This window comes from Lissotriton vulgaris, chromosome 1_1, assembly GCF_964263255.1.
Source record: "Lissotriton vulgaris chromosome 1_1, aLisVul1.2, whole genome shotgun sequence".
Taxonomy (NCBI): domain Eukaryota; kingdom Metazoa; phylum Chordata; class Amphibia; order Caudata; family Salamandridae; genus Lissotriton; species Lissotriton vulgaris.
The window spans coordinates 645,456,088-645,477,431 of record NC_141685.1 but is presented as its reverse complement, the minus strand read 5'-3'; the positions used below and the strand labels follow the sequence as shown (position 1 = coordinate 645,477,431).

Here is a 21,344-nt window from a genome sequence, read left to right as displayed (position 1 = left end):
GCTGTCTACTCGGGATGAAACTACAATAATAACTTTAGATGTGGGTCCAAATTATTGTGTATTACCGGCTCTTGGCATCAAAGGTCCACTCACTCCCTATTTATGTGATCACCACTCACCTGATTGGGATTACTCATCCATTCATGCGCCTAGCAAACACCTAGAAGTGCCATTTACCTTTAGTGAACAAGAATAGGGACTACACGCCAGTTAGTTATAAACTGGGGACATTTATTACAGTAATATAAACATTTATGCAAATCTAACAAAGACTATATAGGTAGAACACACCGCTTGAAAGAGAAAAGATTAAGTGTAGCTAATGTGATGAAAACAATATCACCTGATTAGTGTGAAGTCTTGTTCTAGCTGTCATCTGGGTTCCTCTCTCGTCTGTGCCTTGGCTCATCTCATGCTCTCTCTCCTCTCCTGCACTCTTGGGTACACCTCTGCGCTGATCGCTCTGTCTCTGGACTCCTCTCCCCCGCTCTGACTGTCTCTCCACTTTGCGTCTTCACTCTTTAATGGTTCCTGCCGCTCTGATCACCGTTCATTCTACTATCTTAGTCGCTCTTTCTCTGCGCCAATGTCCAATTCCATCTGCTCCCATAGGTTAATCCACGAGCTCTCCTCTATCTCTTCTAAAAGGCATTACTTCAGACTCCAGCTATTCACACTTCCTCCTGATAAACCACTGCTTCTGACTGCTTCCTTCAGTTCCAGCTCACTATTCAACTCAGCTCTTCTCCAGATTGAACCCTCTCTCTCTCTCTGCCAACTCCACTCCACTGCTCCTCTCTGCTGGACTCTCTCCTCGACTGACTCCTCGACTCCCCTCTGCTTGACTGACTGACTCCGCCTCTGCACTTCACAAATATAGAATGCTGTTTCCTCATGGAAAGTTCCATCCATCAGCCCGCCGCTTACCAGATCTCTGCACCACTTCGCATCAAGGACACACACCCAGCTGGCCAGCCTTTTGTGGTGTCTTCAACACAGAGAATAATACAGCCTACCGATAAGGGCTGGCCCAGACCGGTTCTCTCCAAGTGAAAAACAGCCTTAACTATAAACTTCGCCTTTGCCCTGAAAAGCCTCCCTGCTTCCATCAAGATGGAGTCTCTCTAGCTTTAGGCCTGAAAGGGGTGAAATGCTCCTTAGCTCTGTCAGAATACCTACATGAACCATACCAATATGTCTAATATGTCAAAGCCAATAGGCAATAGACAGGTTAAAGTCAAGAATAAAGGCATATTAAGCAGCTATCCTCTTCTAGGTCTGGAAAAAGGGCTTAAAAGGGCCAACACAGACTAAGAATACCTATACTAGATGCGAGCAAGATTAATGATCTATATCACTTCTAAGTAAAGCCAAAAACTCTGCCATAACATTCCACCCTTAGATCCTTATCTTGCGAGCATCTTATAAACAATAACATCCATCTAAACAAACATCAACATAATCTATCCAACATAGGCTAAAAATACCTATCCTAGATGTGAGCAAGATTAAGATCTATATCACTGCTAAATATCCCTGCCATCCACCCTTAGATCCTTATCTTGCGAACATCTGACAAACAATAACATCTAAATAAACAAACATCAACACAATCTATCAACAAATCAAAAACCTAAAAAACTCCCTAAAAACAATGACAACTTAAGGAAATTCCACCTGAAACTCAATTGTAGGGAATAGAAACCTAAAAACAAATCAAAGCACCCTTGACTCGAATGCTGAAACATATCTGAGATTGGATCTGATAACAACAGAAACTAACCAAAGCATCCTCAAACTAAATGTTCCTCAACTTCTAATTATAATTGGTGAAATCTAGTGATGTAGGGACTTATGTGTTGAATGAAAACAGCAAGGGGCCTAAATGGGCCTACTTCGGACAACTTAAGGCTAAATGAGGCCTACCTACAGTTGTGAACTTAAAAACTAAATGTGTTTCAACTTCTAATGAGAAAACAAGAAAGGGCCTAAATGAGCTCTACCTACTATAGGCAAGTTAAGCTAATGATGAATCATGAAACTATTGGTGTAGGTGCTAATATGTGAGATGAAAATAACAATAGGCCTAAATGAGGCCTACCTGCTGACATTAGTCAATTTAAGGTGAAATCTGAGAAATAAACATGACAAACTGTTGCAAGGTCTGGATAAACATTAACACATAATCATACTAAAAGACACACCACCCAGAACCATCTAAATTGTAAGGTAACCACCCTTTGATTAATCAAGGTGAAAATGCAAGAACAGTAAAAAACTACAACCCCAGTCTACAAGATTACTAGTGTAACATCAAGCTTAAATCACACAGTGGAGCACATGTGTGCGCCATCATTCAAAAAAGTCCTTCATTTGGAAAAACTATAATAGGTGACATATTTTTGTTTGCTTTAAAAAGTGGGGCCTGCTTGTACAAGGGAGTATGGATCAAGTCCTTTTACAATCCTGTAACAAATAAAACATGTTTGGGTTTCATTTCTTTTCAAAAGTGGGGCCTGCTTGTCCAAGGGATCATTCAATGTCCAAATTCATTTATAATACTGTTACAAAGAAAACATTTTTTTTTCTCGTTCTTTAAAAGTGGGGCCTGCTTGTCCAAGGGATTATTTAATGTCCAAATTCTTCAGTGTAGGCCACCACCCTGCATCATGGACACTTCCTCCAATGTGGCCATCCATCACCCGGTCTGGTCTGGTCTGGTTCCATCATCCAAAACAATAAACTAAAATAATAACATGAAAATAAAAAGCTAAAACAAATAAAGGGAGTGGGCAGATGCACGCACGCACCCCAACTGCAGCAATCCTAGAAACCAGAGAACAAGTATCATTATTCTTGTAAAATAAAATTTTCCATTTAAAAAGCACCCCGGGTGCCTTTCATTATTGAAAAGAAAATATCCTAATTAATTAAAAACATTCAAAATTTAACTTTTAGTAACATTGAGTGGGGCCTAACATACCCTAATCCTAACTAAGCCAGTCTCACCCTTCTGGGCAAGAGCCATGCTACAGTGTGAAAAAAAAAAAATTTGAAATACTGCCAAATGATGACAGCATCAGCAGGGCACTGCAAGCCTCCCAATTTCCATGGTCAGAGTCTGAAGAGCTAGGCCACCCCGCCCTTAAATAAACAAGCCGTGCGCGGAAGAAAATTGAACTGTAGCCAATCATAACACACTGGGACGTGATCGAAACTTGCAGAATGAAGGGAAATTCATCTGCGCAGACCAGCTGGTCTGCCAAGGTCAAAAAACAAATTCCTTATGCCTGTTCTCATGGCCTGATTCTCAAACTAACGGAGGCTAATATTAATAAAAAAACAATTCTGTTACAGTGTATTGCCAATTAAAAAAGATCCACATTTTTTAAAAAGACGTTTGTCCAACCAATTCAACTAAAGGCAAGACATTTAAAGGGGAAACTACCTTTGGCATACAATATTATACATGTTGCATTTGAGAAACGAATTAACATGGTCCCTTTGTCAAAGAGAAATAATTTGTAAAACAACATATACATTTCAACATTGTATTTAAGTTCACATTTTTTGATGACTGATTTATAAAAGCATACATTTTAATTCACATTTGGGAAAATAATAATGTCACATTTTAACTCTTTTCATTCAAAAGCACATGGTTGCCTCACACTAATTAAAAGCACATGTTACCACGCACTGTCGGGCAAGATTTATTATTCTAAACCTATTATTATTGCAACCATCACATTCCTGTCTAGATGGAAACCCCTCACAGAAATAATTAATGAAAACAGCCCGTAGCATGCATTCTAACGGGCCATCTTTTTAACATTTCAATAATTTTAAAAGAACACAGCTTTCTCCGTAAGGTTGATTTATAACCACATCAATTCCAAGGTGAACCCACACAAATTCGTAGACGCATTTCAAAAGGAATGTGAAATGAACAGAACCCTCCTCAAAACACAAGATGTTACCTTTCCGTCAAGAAACTGACAAAGCACGTAGGCTGACCAAGGAACCAAAAAAAAAAAAGTCAAAATCAAACCATCAAAAATCCTTAAAATAATTCACTGACTTTTATAGTCAGGTCAGATAGCCATGCATGTTGACAGCATGTAAAAAATAAACGCTGCCATCTCAACTCAAGATATTAACCCTTTGGCAGCTCAAATGGAAACATTTCCCAACGTCCATTTATACATGGGAAAATCATTAGCACATTTCTTCACGTTTACAAAAGACACGTACATATTTTCAAAAACGTTATCCCCAAGCACCCGAGAAAGATCCAGCTCTCTCCTGCCAAACGTAATGAGAACATGCCCTGTCCAAGCCATGACCACATGGCGCTATTCACAAGCCATATTTACAAGACAAGCCTTTCACAAACAACATTTCCAAGGCGCAATGCACAAGGAACACAACTGATTAACAAAAGAACATGCACCTCACAAACCACATTAAAATGGCGCTATTCTAAAGCCATATTTACAAGACAATAAACAAACTCAAAAAACGACACGCTTTTCACAAAGAATATATCCAAAGCACCATTCACAAGCAACACAACAGATCAACATGAGAACCTGCACCTCACAAGCCACATTAAAATGGCGCTATTCTAAAGCCATATTTACAAGACAATAAACAAACTCAAAAAATGACACGCTTGTCACAAGGAATATATTCAAAGCACCATTCACAAGCAACACAGCAGATCAACATGAGAACATGCACCTCACAAGGCACATTAAAATGGCGCTATTGACAAGTCATATTTACAAGGAGCTATATTCTAAAAACTCCACAGAGCATATTAAAATGAACACATTTCATATTGCACAGCATAAGCAGATGCAGCAAGCAATTTAATGGGCAATTTAAAAGCACTTTTTACACACATTTATACAATTGGACCATCACAAAGATGTAACTGACTTCCTCATGTAATGCCATCCTTCAACTCTGACAGTTTAAACACCAAGATGAAAACCATTCCTTCCACCCTGAATAAACCAAATGCCATGATGTAATACAATCTCCTCACGCTGCAACTGTTCAAGCCAATAGGTCTAACAGGCTACATAAACTGCAACATTACGCCAGATGGAACTAGCGTTCAGGGCACTCCCTCAGAACACATGGGCAACTCTCTAAGCACATGGCCAGGCACACAGAGTTCGTAAACTGTCCGACTACGCCAAAATGTAATTGGCGTTCATGGCACTCACTAACAACACATGGAAACCTCTCTAAACACATGGCCAGGCACACAGAGTTCGTAAGATGCCGACTACGCCAAAATGTAATGGCTGGATTTTCTGTTTAGATGGGATCAGCCCCCAGGGGCCCCTATGACCCAGCCAAAACGTACTCACCTTCCGTCCTCAGGACCACCTATCCAGGCACCTGGTACCTACCTGAGGATAGGGAACTCGCAATATACAAGCTCATATTATCAAAAACACCACTAAATCTATAGGGATACTAAGAATACTCACTGATTACTAGGGATATCCATACCCTACACTACACTTATTCACATCAGTTGGCCTCGCGGTCACCCCGACCCAGACCGTTCTACCCTAGGGCAGATCTGACACACAATCTGGTGCGTCTACACACGGGCCTGCAGAACCCAATGCTCCCTTTTACACGTCAGTGTCCCTCCTGACGCTCTCACTTAGTCTTATACCACAATCCGGTGGCTTTACACGGCAGTATCCCTCCTGCCGTTCTCATTAACGCCGCATGTCAAACGACGACCACATTCCTATGAACACCTATACATATATATATATATTGGGATATTATCTCAGCTGTCTACTCAGGATGAAACTACAATGATGACTTTGGATGTGGGTCCAGATTATTGTGTATTACCGGCTCTTGGCATCAAAGGTCCACTCACTCCCTATTTATGTGATCACCACTCACCTGATTGGGATTACTCATCCATTCATGCGCCTAGCAAACACCTAGAAGTGCCATTTACCTTTAGTGAACAAGAATAGGGACTACACGCCAGTTAGTTATAAACTGGGGACATTTATTACAGTAATATAAACATTTATGCAAATCTAACAAAGGCTATAGGTAGAACACACCGCTTGAAAGAGAAGGATTACACATAACAGGAACACTCCACTGAAAAGGAAAAGATTAGAAAGTGTAAGTGTAACTAATTCAGACTACCTCACCTATTAGAAGGAAGATTTCTCTCTCTGCCTCTGGTGGGATTAGGGCTCTCTCTGTCTCTCCCTCCTTCACCACATCACCACGCCTCTGGTTCAGTTGCTCCAGCTGACAGCCTTCACTGCTTCCTCTCTCCTCATCTTCAGTAATCGTCTGCCTTCTTTCTCCATTCAAGAACTGCACTCTATTCTGCAGCTCCCAGCAGACATCCTCTCTCTCTCTGCAAGCTATTCGGAGCTCCAAGTTGTTCTGGGCTCCCAGCAGTCCTGTGCTCCAAGCTGGTCTGAGCACCACGCTGAACTGCACACCACGCTGCACTGACTTCCAAAACTGAACTGACTTGCACACAAGCTGGAATGAACACTCCTCCTCTCCTGTAGCTCACTAATATGGATTCCTCTCCCCTCATGGAAATTTCCACCGGAGGGCTGTCTCCTACCGAATTCCTGTGCCAGCTCCCAGGCTTCCACGCAACCGCAGTGGCCATCTGCTTGTTACGTCTGGGCCCAAGAGAAAAACACATTTCTCGGATAAGAAGCAGTCCTAACTGGATCTTCCCTCGAGCACAACAGCCTTAACTGAAAACATTGCCTTTGCCCTAAAAAGCCTCTCTGCTTCCATCAAGATGGAGTCTCTCTAGCTTTAGGCCTGAAAGGGGTGAAATGCTCCTTAGCTCTGTCAGAATACCTACATACACCATACCAATGTGTCTAATATGTCAAAGCCAATAGGCAATAGACAGGTTAAAGTCAAGAATAAAGGCATATTAAGCAGCTATCCTCTTCTAGGTCTGGAAAAAGGGCTTAAAAGGGCCCACACAGGCTAAGAATACCTATACTAGATGCGAGCAAGAATAATGATCTATTATCACTGCTAAATAAAGCCAAAAACCCTGCCATTACACCTGTTTTTTAGCTTCTTGCTTTATGGGATACTGCCGTTGGGCAGTTGGTTCACTTTTTAGTTGGATTTTGTGAGGCGGAGAGTCCTCATCCCATCCTACATGATTTTTATACAATGCAGGTGCCTGGGCTACTGCCCATTTCCTTGCATATGTGTATTTTTTATGAATCGGAATGTGATTCGAGAAGGCAGGCATAATCACTTCTTCGCCACGAGGGCACTCCCTGACAAACTCCGGGGGCCAATCTTTTTCAGCTAACAGAATATCATAGTCTTTCGAGAGCTTATCCCAAAATAGACCCTTAATTTTCCTAGTCTTATCACCCTCCATACGCAATGTTATTTCGTATATTTTATGGGGCTCGCTAAGTCTGGCGTCGGCAGTTTCAACCTGAATGTATTCATTCGTGTCCACTGTCTCCAGATGACTCATCAAGTTCTTGCGCGCTATACTGATCTCTGCTGCACTGTCCAACATTGTCAATGCCCACTCCCCGTTTTTCAACTGTGTCCTCAGTATTCTCGGCATGGTTCATTACTCTAATACTGGCTACCTTCTTTTTCTGAAATTGAGATTTCTTATTTTGAGCAGGTTCCTTGTCTTTGGACTTGGTGTGCTCTCCTGGGTCTGACCGTCCTCTTCTTTCCGAATTCTGTGGAAGAGATCGAGAGGGACGTGTATCAATACTTTGATATCTATCAGGTCTTTTTATATTATCCCTATTTCTAAGGTTATATCTTTTCTCAGAGGGCTCCCTCTGGGGAGACTGGCGTTCTCGAGTCGGAGTTCTTTCCCTCCGTCGAGGAGACCTTCCTCTGGTCTGGAAAACTTTTTCCTTGGGAGTGGATTGTTTATTTCCATCCCAGCTCTTTTTAGGAGTATTTAAATTATTTTTAATAAATAATTTTTCAGGATTTTCGAGCAGTTGGGGCTTAACTGGTTTTCCACCCTAGCTGTCTCTACCTAATTCTTCATAGCATTTTTCTATGATTTTTGCAAGCTCAACAGGATCTTTTATATCTGTTTCCCTCAACTTCTGGCGAATCGCCACAGATGCTGCTTCTCCCTTTACATTGGCTAATAATATAGCCGTGACCTGCTTGAAGTCTTTCAGTAATTTCATACCTAGATTTAAAGCTGGTTCTGGACCGAATTCATTTTGAATCTGTTTTAGCACGTCTGGTATTACCGCCATAGACGGAACACCGTGTGTTTTTGTGTAAATGGAAGCAAAGACTGTACCCCAAGTGTCGCAGTCCTCCACGTGTGGTGCGATTCCCATAGGAAGGCAGATGGTCAAGATTCTGTGTTTCTCAATAGGGGTAGTATCAGGAAATACTGCCTCTATTTGAGTGATTTTCTGGGCTAACCAGAAAGGAATTTGTTCCCGTTTTACGGGTGTTTTACCAAGACATGACTGTATGTTCTGTGGTGTAATTTTATTTGTGTTCCCCTGATGAGGGGTCAGCTGTGGTGAACTGTTGCAGTCCGTATTACATATTGGACTAATTGCCTATGTATTTTTATTAATGTGTTTAGCTGTGCTAACAGCTCTTCTTTTGACATTCTTGCAATGTCAGGATGTGGTGTGTAGCTGGCTAGAACCGGCCACGTGGCTCCTGGTCTACCTAGTGGACCGAGCCTAGTTATGTGATCATTGTGTTTTAGGGCGCCATTAAACCAGAGCAGGTGCTCTTGAAATTTAAGTGGGATTTCAATCTCCTCGAAAGGAGCGTACTCTCCCGGAGGTTCCTCTATTTTGTAATAGTGAAACTCTTGTGTTATTGCGTTTACCGCTGGAAAGTTTATCCATGAATAGAATACCTCTGTCTGCCGATACTCGTGAGCCTCTATCACGAAAATTACTGTACCACCTTGAGGTGGCAGTCCGTTTTCTATAAGTTTTAAAGTTATAGATCTTCTTAACTGGACCGGGATGATAATAGCATCCGGGTCTGCTTGTTCGGGACCTTGCTGAGTCGCATCTACTGCGGCCCCAGAGGTGCCGTTGTTTTCTACTGACATTGTATGAATGCAGTTTTTTGCAGAGTAGGTCTCCAAGGAGACAAAGATTAGATGCACAATATTTTGGAACACTGTATCCTTCAACGTTGAATAAACCGGAGCTTTACATAGGAATCTCTTCCTACTAAGGTCGGGCGGATTTTAACCTTTCACCCACTCCAGACGTCTATTGGAGTATTTACGGGTGAAAGGGGTGTGAAATATGCACGACTGAGTTACTCTACAAGTCTTACGTTAGTTTATCGCCTTACCAAACGTTGGGCGCCATGTAGTGTAGTTCCTAGTTTCCCACTAGGCCCTGCGCATTGGAATAACATAAACAGTAGTATCGACGTGGAACTGCGGATATTCCAGGCCTCCACTGACTATGCTAAACTTAATTGGGTTGTGTTACCAACTAGCTCAGAGGTCACTGGAAACTTTCTTCTCTGCATAGGAAGTGATCAGCTTCCTTGGCACAGACAAGAAGGGATTCAGTTTTCCAACAACCGTGCAACATGACAACTTTGCTCCTCAGATCAAGAGTCGATCTCTAGGGTCGTGTGAAACAATAGACATAGATTTCACTCAGTCAGTCTGGTGCAGTTTACTTTCACAATATGTAGAGAATAGAGAGACGGGCGTTTATCAATAAAGGTTAACATTTATTGAACAGTCTTTCTTCTCATACAAGAGAAATGTATTGCCACAATTGCAATAACTGTTATTATAAAAAGTACGTACAGTAAGATAAGAATTGCGAAATAGAACTGTAAAAGCATTGATATGGTTTCTTAGCCATACAATGGTTTAAAAGTAATAAAACATATATACAGTCATATATACATTAGGCTAACATACTCAACTGGTGCTTCTAACTAAGCCTACCCCGGTGTGCCTGACCTAAGCCTAACACGTGAGAAGGGGAGTAAGTAAGTAGCTTAAGTTAAGTTGGTTTTGCCAAGGTTTGTTTCAAGAATTCTCTTTTAAGGGTTTAGTCAACACCATACCTCTGAATAGAATGATGGAGGATTGGTATCTCCTTCAGGGGTCTCTCTCGATATCCCAGTCACCCGCGAGGGTAAACCGGAAGCGCCGGGACTGGATTTCTCTGTACGAGAAAGGCAGCGGCTTCTCTCAGCGCGTCGGGAGGAAGGAGGGGTGACAGCGTCCGCGGGCAGCTGGGCTGGATGTCTTCGCAGAGGACGGCTGCACGGCTCCTCAAGCGTACTGAACCACAGTTCGCGCTGTAGCGGCGATAATGGTAATCAGTAGCTTCACCACCACAGGATAGCAGGCTGCAGCGACAGAGTGCTAGTTTTTACCAACACTGGTCATGCAGGCAGCTGGCATCAGCAACAGGCAACGCACACTGCTTAAGGCAACGTTGGTAATATTTATACCTGACAGGTGCCGGGTTTGACGCAAGTTTGCTGGACATAAGACGTCAATTAAAGATGTCACTAGGAAGTGGCAGCTATCAGTTGCTCATTAGAGTTCTATTACTAATCAAAACATAGCAAGCGGGGATTTCCAGGTTTGCTAAGTTTTTATCTTGTTGAAGAACTCGGAGTGTTATCTAGGAATATCAGATAGTGACTGCTGCTCTGTCATTGCACTAATTGGTCGCAAAGGAAGTAGCAGAGAGTCATGCTGGAATGTGGCTCTGTGGCTCTGCTCGTGTGAGGCCAGAGATGACTTTTCAGAAAATCGCACTTGAACGGTTATGCCAATATAGGGAATAAAGGGCTTTATAGCCGAATAGGGGCATAAGGTCACAGTATCGATCAGGAACCTAGATAAGCACATGACAATTATAGACAGATTATTTTGGGCAAGGGGAGATTAAGTGATTTGCCCAGAATCACAGGATTTTAAGCTTCCCAGCCGAGACTCGAACCCGGTTCTGTAGTCCGAGGTGTATTTAGGTGCACACGGTCACATAATACACACTACATTAAGAAACAAATGTATATGCAATCAATTTGTGGGTCGAGTGCATTGCTGTTAGGTCTACTCACTCGACCTGCAGGTCAAGTAAGATTTTTTAGATTTGTCGAGCCCTGTCTAAATGTCTCTGTTCCCTTTGTGCAGGAGAGCTCTGAGCCCGGTCCAAACCAGTTCTGGAGTACTCAGTTTACAAGACTCCTTCTTTCCATTCACAGTGCAGAGCAGAAACATCAGACACCCCACAGGAGGTGGAGCCAGCATTGTGGAGGGAAAGCACAGCCCTGGAGCATTCTGTTGACATGATTCATTATCTCCTTTCACTGTGCAGGGCAGAGACATCATACGCACCACAGGGGGTGGAGCCAGCACTGTGGGGGGCAGGCACAGTCCTATTCAGGTCCCAGGCGCAACTCCTCTCTCCCATCTATATGCAGATCTCTCTATTCACCACTGGGCGGACTCATTCTGTATCCTGGAATCCCCCAGCCCTGTCACTCACAAACCAGACAGTCAATTCACAAACAGGTCAAGGTACACAGAAAGGTAAGACAAGAAAGCAGCCACTTTCTAATAGTGCTGTTTTGAAACACAGGATTTAAAAACCATCCTTCCTAAAAGATGTGTTATTAAATTCTGATTTCAGGGATTCCAGACTTTAATTTTATATCTTGCTCCTGTGGGAAGATATGCAGGTAACCACTGTAGCCAGCATTCACCATGATGGCCTATGGGCAAGATAGCCTTACAATAATGAAAAACGAAAATGGCTGTTATTCACTACCAGAGCATGTCACCTGCACTAGTACATGCTCTACCTTTCACATACACTGCACCCTGCCCAAGGGGGTAACTTGGGCCTTCCATAGGAGTGACCAATGTGTACAGAAAGGGAAGTGTTAGGCCTGGTCAGTGGGGACTCTGATCAGGCGGACATGGAAGTTCACCAACTGCCCACATGCACTGCGGTGGCAGGCCTGAGACACCATTGTAGGGCTACTCATGTGGGTGGCACAATCAGTGCTGCAGGCCCACTAGTAGCATTTGAATCACCAGCCCTGGCATACTCAGTGCACTTTACTAGGGACTTCTTGGTAATACAAATATGCCAATCATGGATAACCAATCACAATAACAATTTATACAGAGAGCATAGGCACTTTAGCACTGATCAGCAGTGGTAAAGTGCCCAGAGTCCTATTGCCAACAACCACGGGTCAGGAAAAATAAGGGAGGAAGAAGCAAAAAGTTTGGGGATAACCCTGCAAAAAGGGCCATTTCCAACAAGTCCCATCTGTCTTACTCTCTTCTCCTGGGAGGTGTCCCTCCTATTAGAAGAGGCTGAGGTCCCTACAGGTGTGTCAGAATGGTTACATTCTTGGGAAGGAGATCTTGGCATTGCAGGCACACCCCCAACCAACTCTTCCTGGGGGGACACAGATTGGGCCATCTTGGCCTTCTTCTTCATCTCCAGTAGTAGCTGGATTGTCCAGGTCCAGATCATTGTCACCTGCCTGGTCAGCATCAGAGTCGGAGTCCTGTTGGTTTGTACCACTGGGCTCTCTCTCTGCTGCTGCCCCATCCCAACTGCCTTACCCATCAGGCCCTGAAGCCTTTCTAAAATCATCTAACAGTAGTACTCTCTGAGGTGCTGGTTGTTGTCACTTTTGCCAGTCTTCAATTTCCTCATAGTACACAGAGCTCCACTGATTCCTGGCTTCAAAGACATTACAAGTGAGGTGTGCTGAATGCACTACCTACTCTAGTTGCTTACCTACTAAACTCTCTTGAGTTGTAGAAAGAGTGTGCTAAGCCTTTGACACACAACTCTAAGTTCGGTAAAACTAACTGTATTTAAGCTTGTACTATATGTACCTCTGGTACTTTTAGTGGTTTTCAAATGATCACTGACTTGAGATTATCTGGTAAAACAATGGCAAGCTGGAATCCCACATGCTGCATACCAATGTGAGAAGTTGTGGCATATGCTCTCCACTATTCTAGTGGACACCTTGCACCAGTCGAAACAACCCTTATTGATGGTAGGTTTAAAGACAACCTATATAGAAAGCTATTGTAGTGGTAGCTGTGTAGAGCAGCCTTCAGGCTAACTCTTGAAGGAATGTAAAGCAGATTGTTTTACCAGTCTATGATTTCATGAATGACCAAATGAAAGGAGAACCACACCAGGTATATATATAAAATATATGTATTTATTCTAAACACATCCCTCTAGTCTCTTTATGAGGCTAGAGGCAAAAGTACATTCAGTAAACTTAATTAGCACACAGTAAATTAGCACAATATACGTTGAGATCTAGGGGAGTGCCAAACCATATATTAAGAAAGTGGTATAAGAACCACGACTGACATAGATACAAGGCCTAGAGCCTTTAGAACCAGAGGGGCTACCAGGAACCACCCAAGGTAGTGACACAGAGGACCCACAGGGGACGCGTGCAGTGTCTAAACACAGCCGCGAATCACCATTAACTTCCATGGGGAAAGTCGCGGTTGGAATTTTAAAGATTAAGGATACTTAGAAGAAGACTTGGAGCAAACGCCTTTAGAACTAGGAGGCTCTAGAGTCAACACCTATAGGAGCACCGGAGTACTCGAGTTACCTCACCCAGGGAAGCCGGGTGCATTGGTGTCTTTTCGTGTCGGGTTTCATCATCGATTTCTACAGAGAGCTGCTGCAAAGTGCTGCTGGCGTCTAAGTGGAAAGTGTCCGGGTGGATCCAAGGGTGGATCGGAGATGTAAAGAATCTGATAGCAGAGGGGACAGAGTCTGGGTCACTTGACAGTGACCAGGAAGGCGATGAGCGGATGCCCACCTATGTCGAGTGATTTCAGGTGAAGAAGGTGAAACTTGACTCTTCGACCACGAGGAACAGAAGGCAACAATGACAACCAGGAGCTGGATTCGAGTTGTCCAGAAAAGGATGTCGATTGCTGCAGTGTCGGCTTCCGGATGGGACCCAACAAGCCTTGGCAACAGCAACCCATGCAGAAAGCAGAGGTTGGCTTTGGTGCAGACCAGGAATGTCTGAGGGACTCACCTCTTGGTAGGGAGTCAGGCCACATCTGGAGAAACCAGGGAATCCCAAAGGAAAGAAGAGTTACTTTTGTGGGGACCCACCAGTCGAGGGACCAGGGATCGCAAAGGGGCCTCAAGCAGAAATGCTAAAAGCGGGCTCACGGAACACGCGTGGAGTGTAGGCCCACAATCTATGGTGCAGATGGTGCTACGGGATCAGACTACAAGTAGTCCAATGCACAATATTTGGAAAGCTTGGGAAGTTGATGCACTTTTGAATGTGCACAGTGTACAGGAGTTCCGGTCCCAAGTCTCTCTTGAGGGCTGCCGGTCTCAGATTTGCGGGGCTCTAGAGTCGGCTTCTTAGAAGTCTGGAAGTCCATGTCCTGAGTCGCAAATACTTCAGGGGCCGGCAGGAGCCTCGGAAAAGCAGAGCAGCAAGATGCTTCTCTTTGCCTGTTTGAACAGGAGAGTCACTCCTTGACCCCAAGGTAGATTCTTCCGTCTTCTAGTTGTGTAGAATGTTGAAGTTCCAGGATATATGTTGCAGAGTTTCATCCAGGTGTAATCTGACGTCCTAAGAACTGGGGTCGCAGAGTTTCGTTCAGGTGTAATCTGAAGTCCTAAGGACTGGGGTCTCATACTTATACTAAGTTATGGGGTTGGACATACTCTGGGGACCCACCTATGGGAGGGTCTGGGAAGAGGGGTGGTTACACCCCTTTCCCTTTGTACAGTTTCACGCCAGAGCAGGGGCTGAGTGCCCCTGCAACCGGTTTGAACTGGGGTATGCACAAGGACACCAAGGGTCCCCCCAGCACTGTCTGAAAATCATTCCCTGAATGCACCCACACAGCCCCAATACAATAAAGCCTGTCTGGGAGGTGGTTACACCTCCCTGTGACAGGAAACCTATTGTCCAGGGCCTCCCCTGCTGGAGTTTCGTCCAACACCAGGAGGTCAGACCCTTGTCTGTTGCATCCATTTTGTAATGCCAGGGCTTGTTTAAACTTTTATCGGTTAGACCAGTGTGTACATGTCTCTCCATCCAGAAGGGTGGAAGTCTACCCCCGCCACCAGGACTGGCAGGGGGGGTAGTAGGATTCCAAAGTGTTTGATACCAAACACGACATGTTTCCATGCAGCCATTCCAAAGTTAGCATTTACTGCGAGATTATAATGCACTTAAGAGTCTATGGTCAGGCTGCTTCACAGAACAGCCTCAGAGAATAGGCTCCAAACACTGCAGAGGGGCCCAGCTCATGCAGAGGGACCCTCTCACACAAAGCCAAGCACTCTCCCTTCAGGATTGAAAAGGCCTGCCATCGGAGCGACTTATAGGTTTATAAGTGTCAGTAATTAAAGGTAGATATAGGTAGCCTATATCTTAGTAAGGGGTGAATGCACCACTTTCCCAGGCTGCAGTAGCAGACCTGTGGTGCCATTTTGGAAGGCTTTCCAGGGGTTGCATAAAACATGCTTTAGCTGCTGGTAGGCCTCTGGGGTGAAAATTGCAAAAAACACAGTTGATGGACAGAATGTAGAACAATGTCATACATTCACCCCAGTACAAGGATCTGGGCCTAAATCCATCGTTTTTTGCACTCCACACCACCCTGGGTTAGACACTGGCTATATGCAAATCAGCTCTGACCCTGTGCCTCATGGGAACAGTCCAGTCCGAACTACCAAGCCATATCTTTCCCAGACCGGAATCAAGCATCCAAGGACCGGTTTCTGGCTATCAGCCTTCATCAGCCTGGATAGCTTGACTCCAATGGTGTGGAGAGCCTGGGACTCACGTCTGAGTATACCCAGCACACTCGGGGTGAAAATTGCAAAAAACACAGTTGATGGACAGAATGTAGAACAATGTCATACATTCTCCCCAGTACAAGGATCTGGGCCTAAATCCATCGTTTTTTTGCACTCCACACCACCCTGGGTTAGACACTGGCTATATGCAAATCAGCTCTGATCCTGTGCCTCATGGGAACAGTCTAGTCCGAACTACCAAGCCATGTCTTTCCCGGACCAGAATGAAGAATCCAAGGACCGGTTTCTGGCTATCAGCCTTCATCAGCCTGGATAGCTTGACTCCAGTGGTGTGGAGAGCCTGGGACTCACGTCTGGGTATACCCAGCACACTAAGGGTGAAAATTGCAAAAAACACAGTTGATGGACAGAATGTAGAACAATGTCATACATTCACCCCAGTACAAGGATATGGGCCTAAATCCATCGTTTATTTGCACTCCACACCACCCTGGGTTAGACACTGGCGATATGCAAATCAGCTCTGACCCTGTGCCTCATGGGAACAGTCCAGTCCGAACTACCAAGCCATGTCTTTCCCAGACCGGAATCAAGCATCCAAGGACCGGTTTCTGGCTATCAGCCTTCATCAGCCTGGATAGCTTGACTCCAGTGGTGTGGAGAGCCTGGGACTCACGTCTGAGTATACCCAGCACACTCGGGGTGAAAATTGCAAAAAACACAGTTGATGGACAGAATGTAGAACAATGTCATACATTCACCCCAGTACAAGGATCTGGGCCTAAATCCATTGTTTTTTTGCACTCAACACCACCCTGGGTTAGACACTGGCTATATGCAAATCAGCTCTGACCCTGTGCCTCATGGGAACAGTCCAGTCCGAACTACCAAGCCATATCTTTCCCAGACCAGAATCAAGCATCCAAGGACCGGTTTCTGGCTATCAGCCTTCATCAGCCTGGATAGCTTGACTCCAGTGGTGTGGAGTGCCTGGGACTCACGTCTGGGTATACCCAGCACACTCGGGTGAAAATTGCAAAAAACACAGTTGATGCACAGAATGTAGAACAATGTCATACATTCACCCCAGTACAAGGATCTGGGCCTAAATCCATCGTTTTTTTGCACTCCACACCACCCTGGGTTAGACACTGGCTATATGCAAATCAGCTCTGACCCTGTGCCTCATGGGAACAGTCCAGTCCAAACTACCAAGCCATTTCTTTCCCAGACCAGAATCAAGCATCCAAGGACCGGTTTCTGGCTATCAGCCTTCATCAGCCTGGATAGCTTGACTTTAGTGGTGTGGAGAGCCTGGGACTCACGTCTGAGTATACCCAGCACACTCGGGTGAAAAATGTAAAAAACACAGTTGATGGACAGAATGTAGAACAATGTCATACATTCACCCCAGTACAAGGATCTGGGCCTAAATCCATCGTTTTTTGCACTCCACACCACCCTGGGTTAGACACTGGCTATATGCAAATCAGCTCTGACCCTGTGCCTCATGGGAACAGTCCAGTCCGAACTACCAAGCCATGTCTTTCCCAGACCGGAATCAAGCATCCAAGGACCGGTTTCTGGCTATCAGCCTTCATCAGCCTGGATAGCTTGACTCCAGTGGTGTGGAGAGCCTGGGACTCAAGTCTGAGTACACTCAGCACACTCGGGGTGAAAATTGCAAAAAACACAGTTGATGGACAGAATGTAGAACAATGTCATACATGCCTTTAGGAAGGGTTTAAAGACTTGGTTATTTTCTGGTTAGAGTCTCTCTATCCTTGGGTTCTGTTTTCCTTTTATTGTTGTTATGTTTTTCAGTCTCCTTTCTGGGTCAGGAGCACAAAGCGCCGGGACACTCCTTTGGAGTAGCCGTTGCGCTATAGAAAACCCATAAATAACATAACATAAATAACATTCACCCCAGTACAAGGATCTGGGCCAAAATCCATCGTTTTTTTGCACTCCACACCACCCTGGGTTAGACACTGGCTATATGCAAATCAGCTCTGACCCTGTGCCTCATGGGAACAGTCTAGTCCGAACTACCAAGCCATGTCTTTCCGAGACCAGAATCAAGCATCCAAGGACCGGTTTCTGGCTATCAGCCTTCATCAGCCTGGATAGCTTGACTCCAGTGGTGTGGAGAGCCTGGGACTCACGTCTGAGTATACCCAGCACGCTCGGGGTGAAAATTGCAAAAAACACAGTTGATGGACAGAATGTAGAACAATGTCATACATTTACCCCAGTACAAGGATCTGGGCCTAAATCCATCGTTTTTTTTGCACTCCACACCACCCTGGGTGATACACTGGCTATATGCAAATCAGCTCTGACCCTGTGCCTCATGGGAACAGTCCAGTCCGAACTACCAAGCCATGTCTTTCCCAGACCGGAATGAAGCATCCAAGGACCGGTTTCTGGCTATCAGCCTTCATCAGCCTGGATAGCGTGACTCCAGTGGCCTCTGGGGTACCTATGCCCTTAGTACCTAAGGTACCATATACTAGGGACTCACAAGGGTAACCCAGTAACCAATCTGGAGTGTACCTAAAGTATATGCAATCATTTTAGAGAGGAAACAGCTAGGCAGGGGTCCTGAATAGCAGGGCCCCAGCCGGACTAAAGATGAAAAACAGTGAAACACCAGCAAAAACTGGGGGTAACCATAGTAATCAGATCCTACTCTCCTACAGGCGTCACTGTACATGTGACCCTGGCAAGAAAGGTGCCGGGCACACCTGCCCATAGCCAGTTCTACAACTATCTGAGTTTGTCCGTGTGGTCATAATGTATGCATGAGGGCCCCAGGCTCTACAACATTACATTGTACTGTGTACAGCGGACGCAACCATGTCACCACAGGCAGCAGGTAAGACCTTAGATATGTAGCTTTGTCGTCCCCCACTCAATACGTAAGAGGTGTGGACTTGGCCATCATATGCAGGTCCAGCCTGTGGATGTGAATGATTATCCCAGGGCTCTGGGCGTGGTTCAGTACAAGAAATGCAAATGTATGCATCTCTGTCACAGTGTGGGTCTCCGTTCGGGAGTGTAGGTTTTCCCTGATGGGACTTAGACACCCATGTATGTGATCTATTTCAGCTTCCATGAGGTCCAACCCAACCCACACCTGTTCGGCCACCTTCTGGCAGTGTAAAACCTGGCCATGGAATGTGATGTGTGCTTCGGTGAGATGCTGGGGGCCAGCCATGGCTGCAGGTGCTTCCTGCTGTGTGGCCTGTGCAGGAGGTGGGGTCTCCTCGATGCAGCTGGGCCTCCCTGCTCCTGGAGGTGGGTTGCCTAAGATGTCCATGAGTTGTTGTAGGGCGTCAGTGTCGAAGGTGTGGAGATCCTCTTCAGCATGACTGATGAGTTGTCTGGTCTCCTCTGCAATGTGAAGTGGAGGTGCTTTTTGACATTGTATTGACATGTATGTTGGCGCATTGTTCAAGTTTACATGCAGACTGTATGACAATGTACATTGTGATTGTTTGGGAGGAGCTGAGTATTTGATGCGGGACAGTGAACATTTGGACTACATGACTGATGTGAGGTTGTACACGTAAATTTTCATCTCACAGTTTCCTGATATGTCAGATGTGATTGGACAGTTTCTACGCACACTTGGACCCAGTTCTATCCTTTGTTCTGCAGTGTAAGTATTACATTTTGTACCACATTGTCATCAATGTGGATGTGCTGTTATTACTATGTGTGAGTGCTGCATTGTGGGAGATGTGATTTTGCTGCCTTATCCCTTTGATGCGGTGTGCCTTTGACTATTGTGCTTTTACGGTGCTGGGATGTTGGCAACATGGGTCATTTGTGTTCTTGGACGGTTTTTGTACTTTTGTGTATTGTTTGTCTGCAGATTTATTGTTGATGTCAGAGGTTGTTTGTGCAGGTGGATGAGTCAGAGTGTGACTGGCTCCTTTTCGGATGTGGTCCACACTCAGCCACCTCAGTGTCATGGCGTGCACAATGTCATGATGATTGTACTGCAGCTATGCTGATCGTCATGTAGTGTCACTTACATTGTCAGTGTGGCTCACAAATGCACATCTTTGCTGTGTTTCGCACATATGCATGTGTTGGTTGTGGGATTGTTGATGTGTGAGGTGGAACCCCTTTGGGCACATGGTGGATGGGGGCCTACTTGGTGTTTGTATGTGTGCTACAGTGTGCCGTGGGGGCCAGGGACATAATCCAGGATCATTGTGGGTGTGCAGTGTGCTACATATCGTTGTGCATGTGTGCCATAATGCCCATCTCTCCCGTTCCCCCAGTCCCTGGTCGTTACTTACCCTGTTGTTGTTTGCTTCCTCAAAAACGTGCTTGGCCTCCACACAGCTGTGATAATTTTGTATATTTATCCAGTGGCCTGAGTTTTAACTTTCTGGGGCACATGCATGACATTGTAACACTATTAAAGTGTCTTAGCTAATTAATGTATATTGTTTTTCTCTGGCAACAGCTCAGATGGGAGAAGGGAAGTCCTTAAAGTCCATGGATTTTCAGGCCTGACTAAACAGTGCAACTGAAACTTGAACTTTTAATTTACACAAATATTATCCTGCAGTTTTTTGCTTTCACACAAATATATATTCATTCTCATGCTACTTACTTGTAATGCGTCATGTTCTCATACACCATTCTTTTAAAGTCAGACCTATTGGCATTACCAATGTTTGTTTTGTTACTATTATTACACTGAAGCTAGTCTAGTCTCCTTGGGGGAAATGGAGCTTGCCACTGTAGCTGGTTGGCCACCCAACTGTAAAAAGTATTTACAATACCCCTCCATTAATGGAACTAGAGTAGAAGCCCTGAGTGATACAGGTGCCAGTATCACTATAGTGAAGGAAATGCTGGTTTCCCCAGAGCAATTCTTGATTGGGAAAACTCACCCAGTCACCAATGCTGACAGCATTACCACGCAGTGCCCTAAGGCTATGGTGACATTAGGTTAGGGGGAGATTACTGGCCTGAAGCTGGTAGTGGTCTCTCCACAATTGCCAGCTGACTGTCTGCTTGGAAATGACTTGGAAACCTCCACCTGGGCTGAGGTTGAGCAAGTAACCCATGCAGCGATGCTGGGTATCCCTAGACTGTGTGTGTGCAAACCAGAGCACAGAGCAAAAAGAAGGGTGAACAAGTAGGGTTGGAGCCTGAAAGTATTGCCCAACCAACCAAGAGAAAAAGCAACAAGACTGGGGAAGCAGCTTCTACACAGCAAGCCTCTCAGGACCCCTCTCCTCAGGGAGAGGACTTGGAAACCCTAGAGGGAACTGAACCCATGGAGCTTGAGCCGTATCATGTTGGACTTCTGGGCCCAGGTGGACCCACTAGGGAAGAGCTGTGCCAGGGTCAGCGAGACTGCCCCACTCTTGAAAGCCTGAGGCAGCAAGCTGTTTCAGAAGCACAGGGAGATGTCAGTGGTACCCACAGAGCTTATTGGGAAGA

At 45.0% G+C, this 21,344-nt stretch overlaps 1 long non-coding RNA gene across 1 annotated transcript; it reads right to left on the bottom strand.

Annotated features, from left to right (window-relative positions):
• Positions 1-210: 210 nt before the first annotated feature.
• Positions 211-7,090, bottom strand: LOC147747600 (uncharacterized). The gene is made up of 2 exons (XR_015308308.1): positions 6,207-7,090; positions 211-2,826 (listed from the first exon to the last, which is right to left on the bottom strand). It is a non-coding gene; the product is annotated as an uncharacterized LOC147747600 (long non-coding RNA).
• Positions 7,091-21,344: the final 14,254 nt, after the last annotated feature.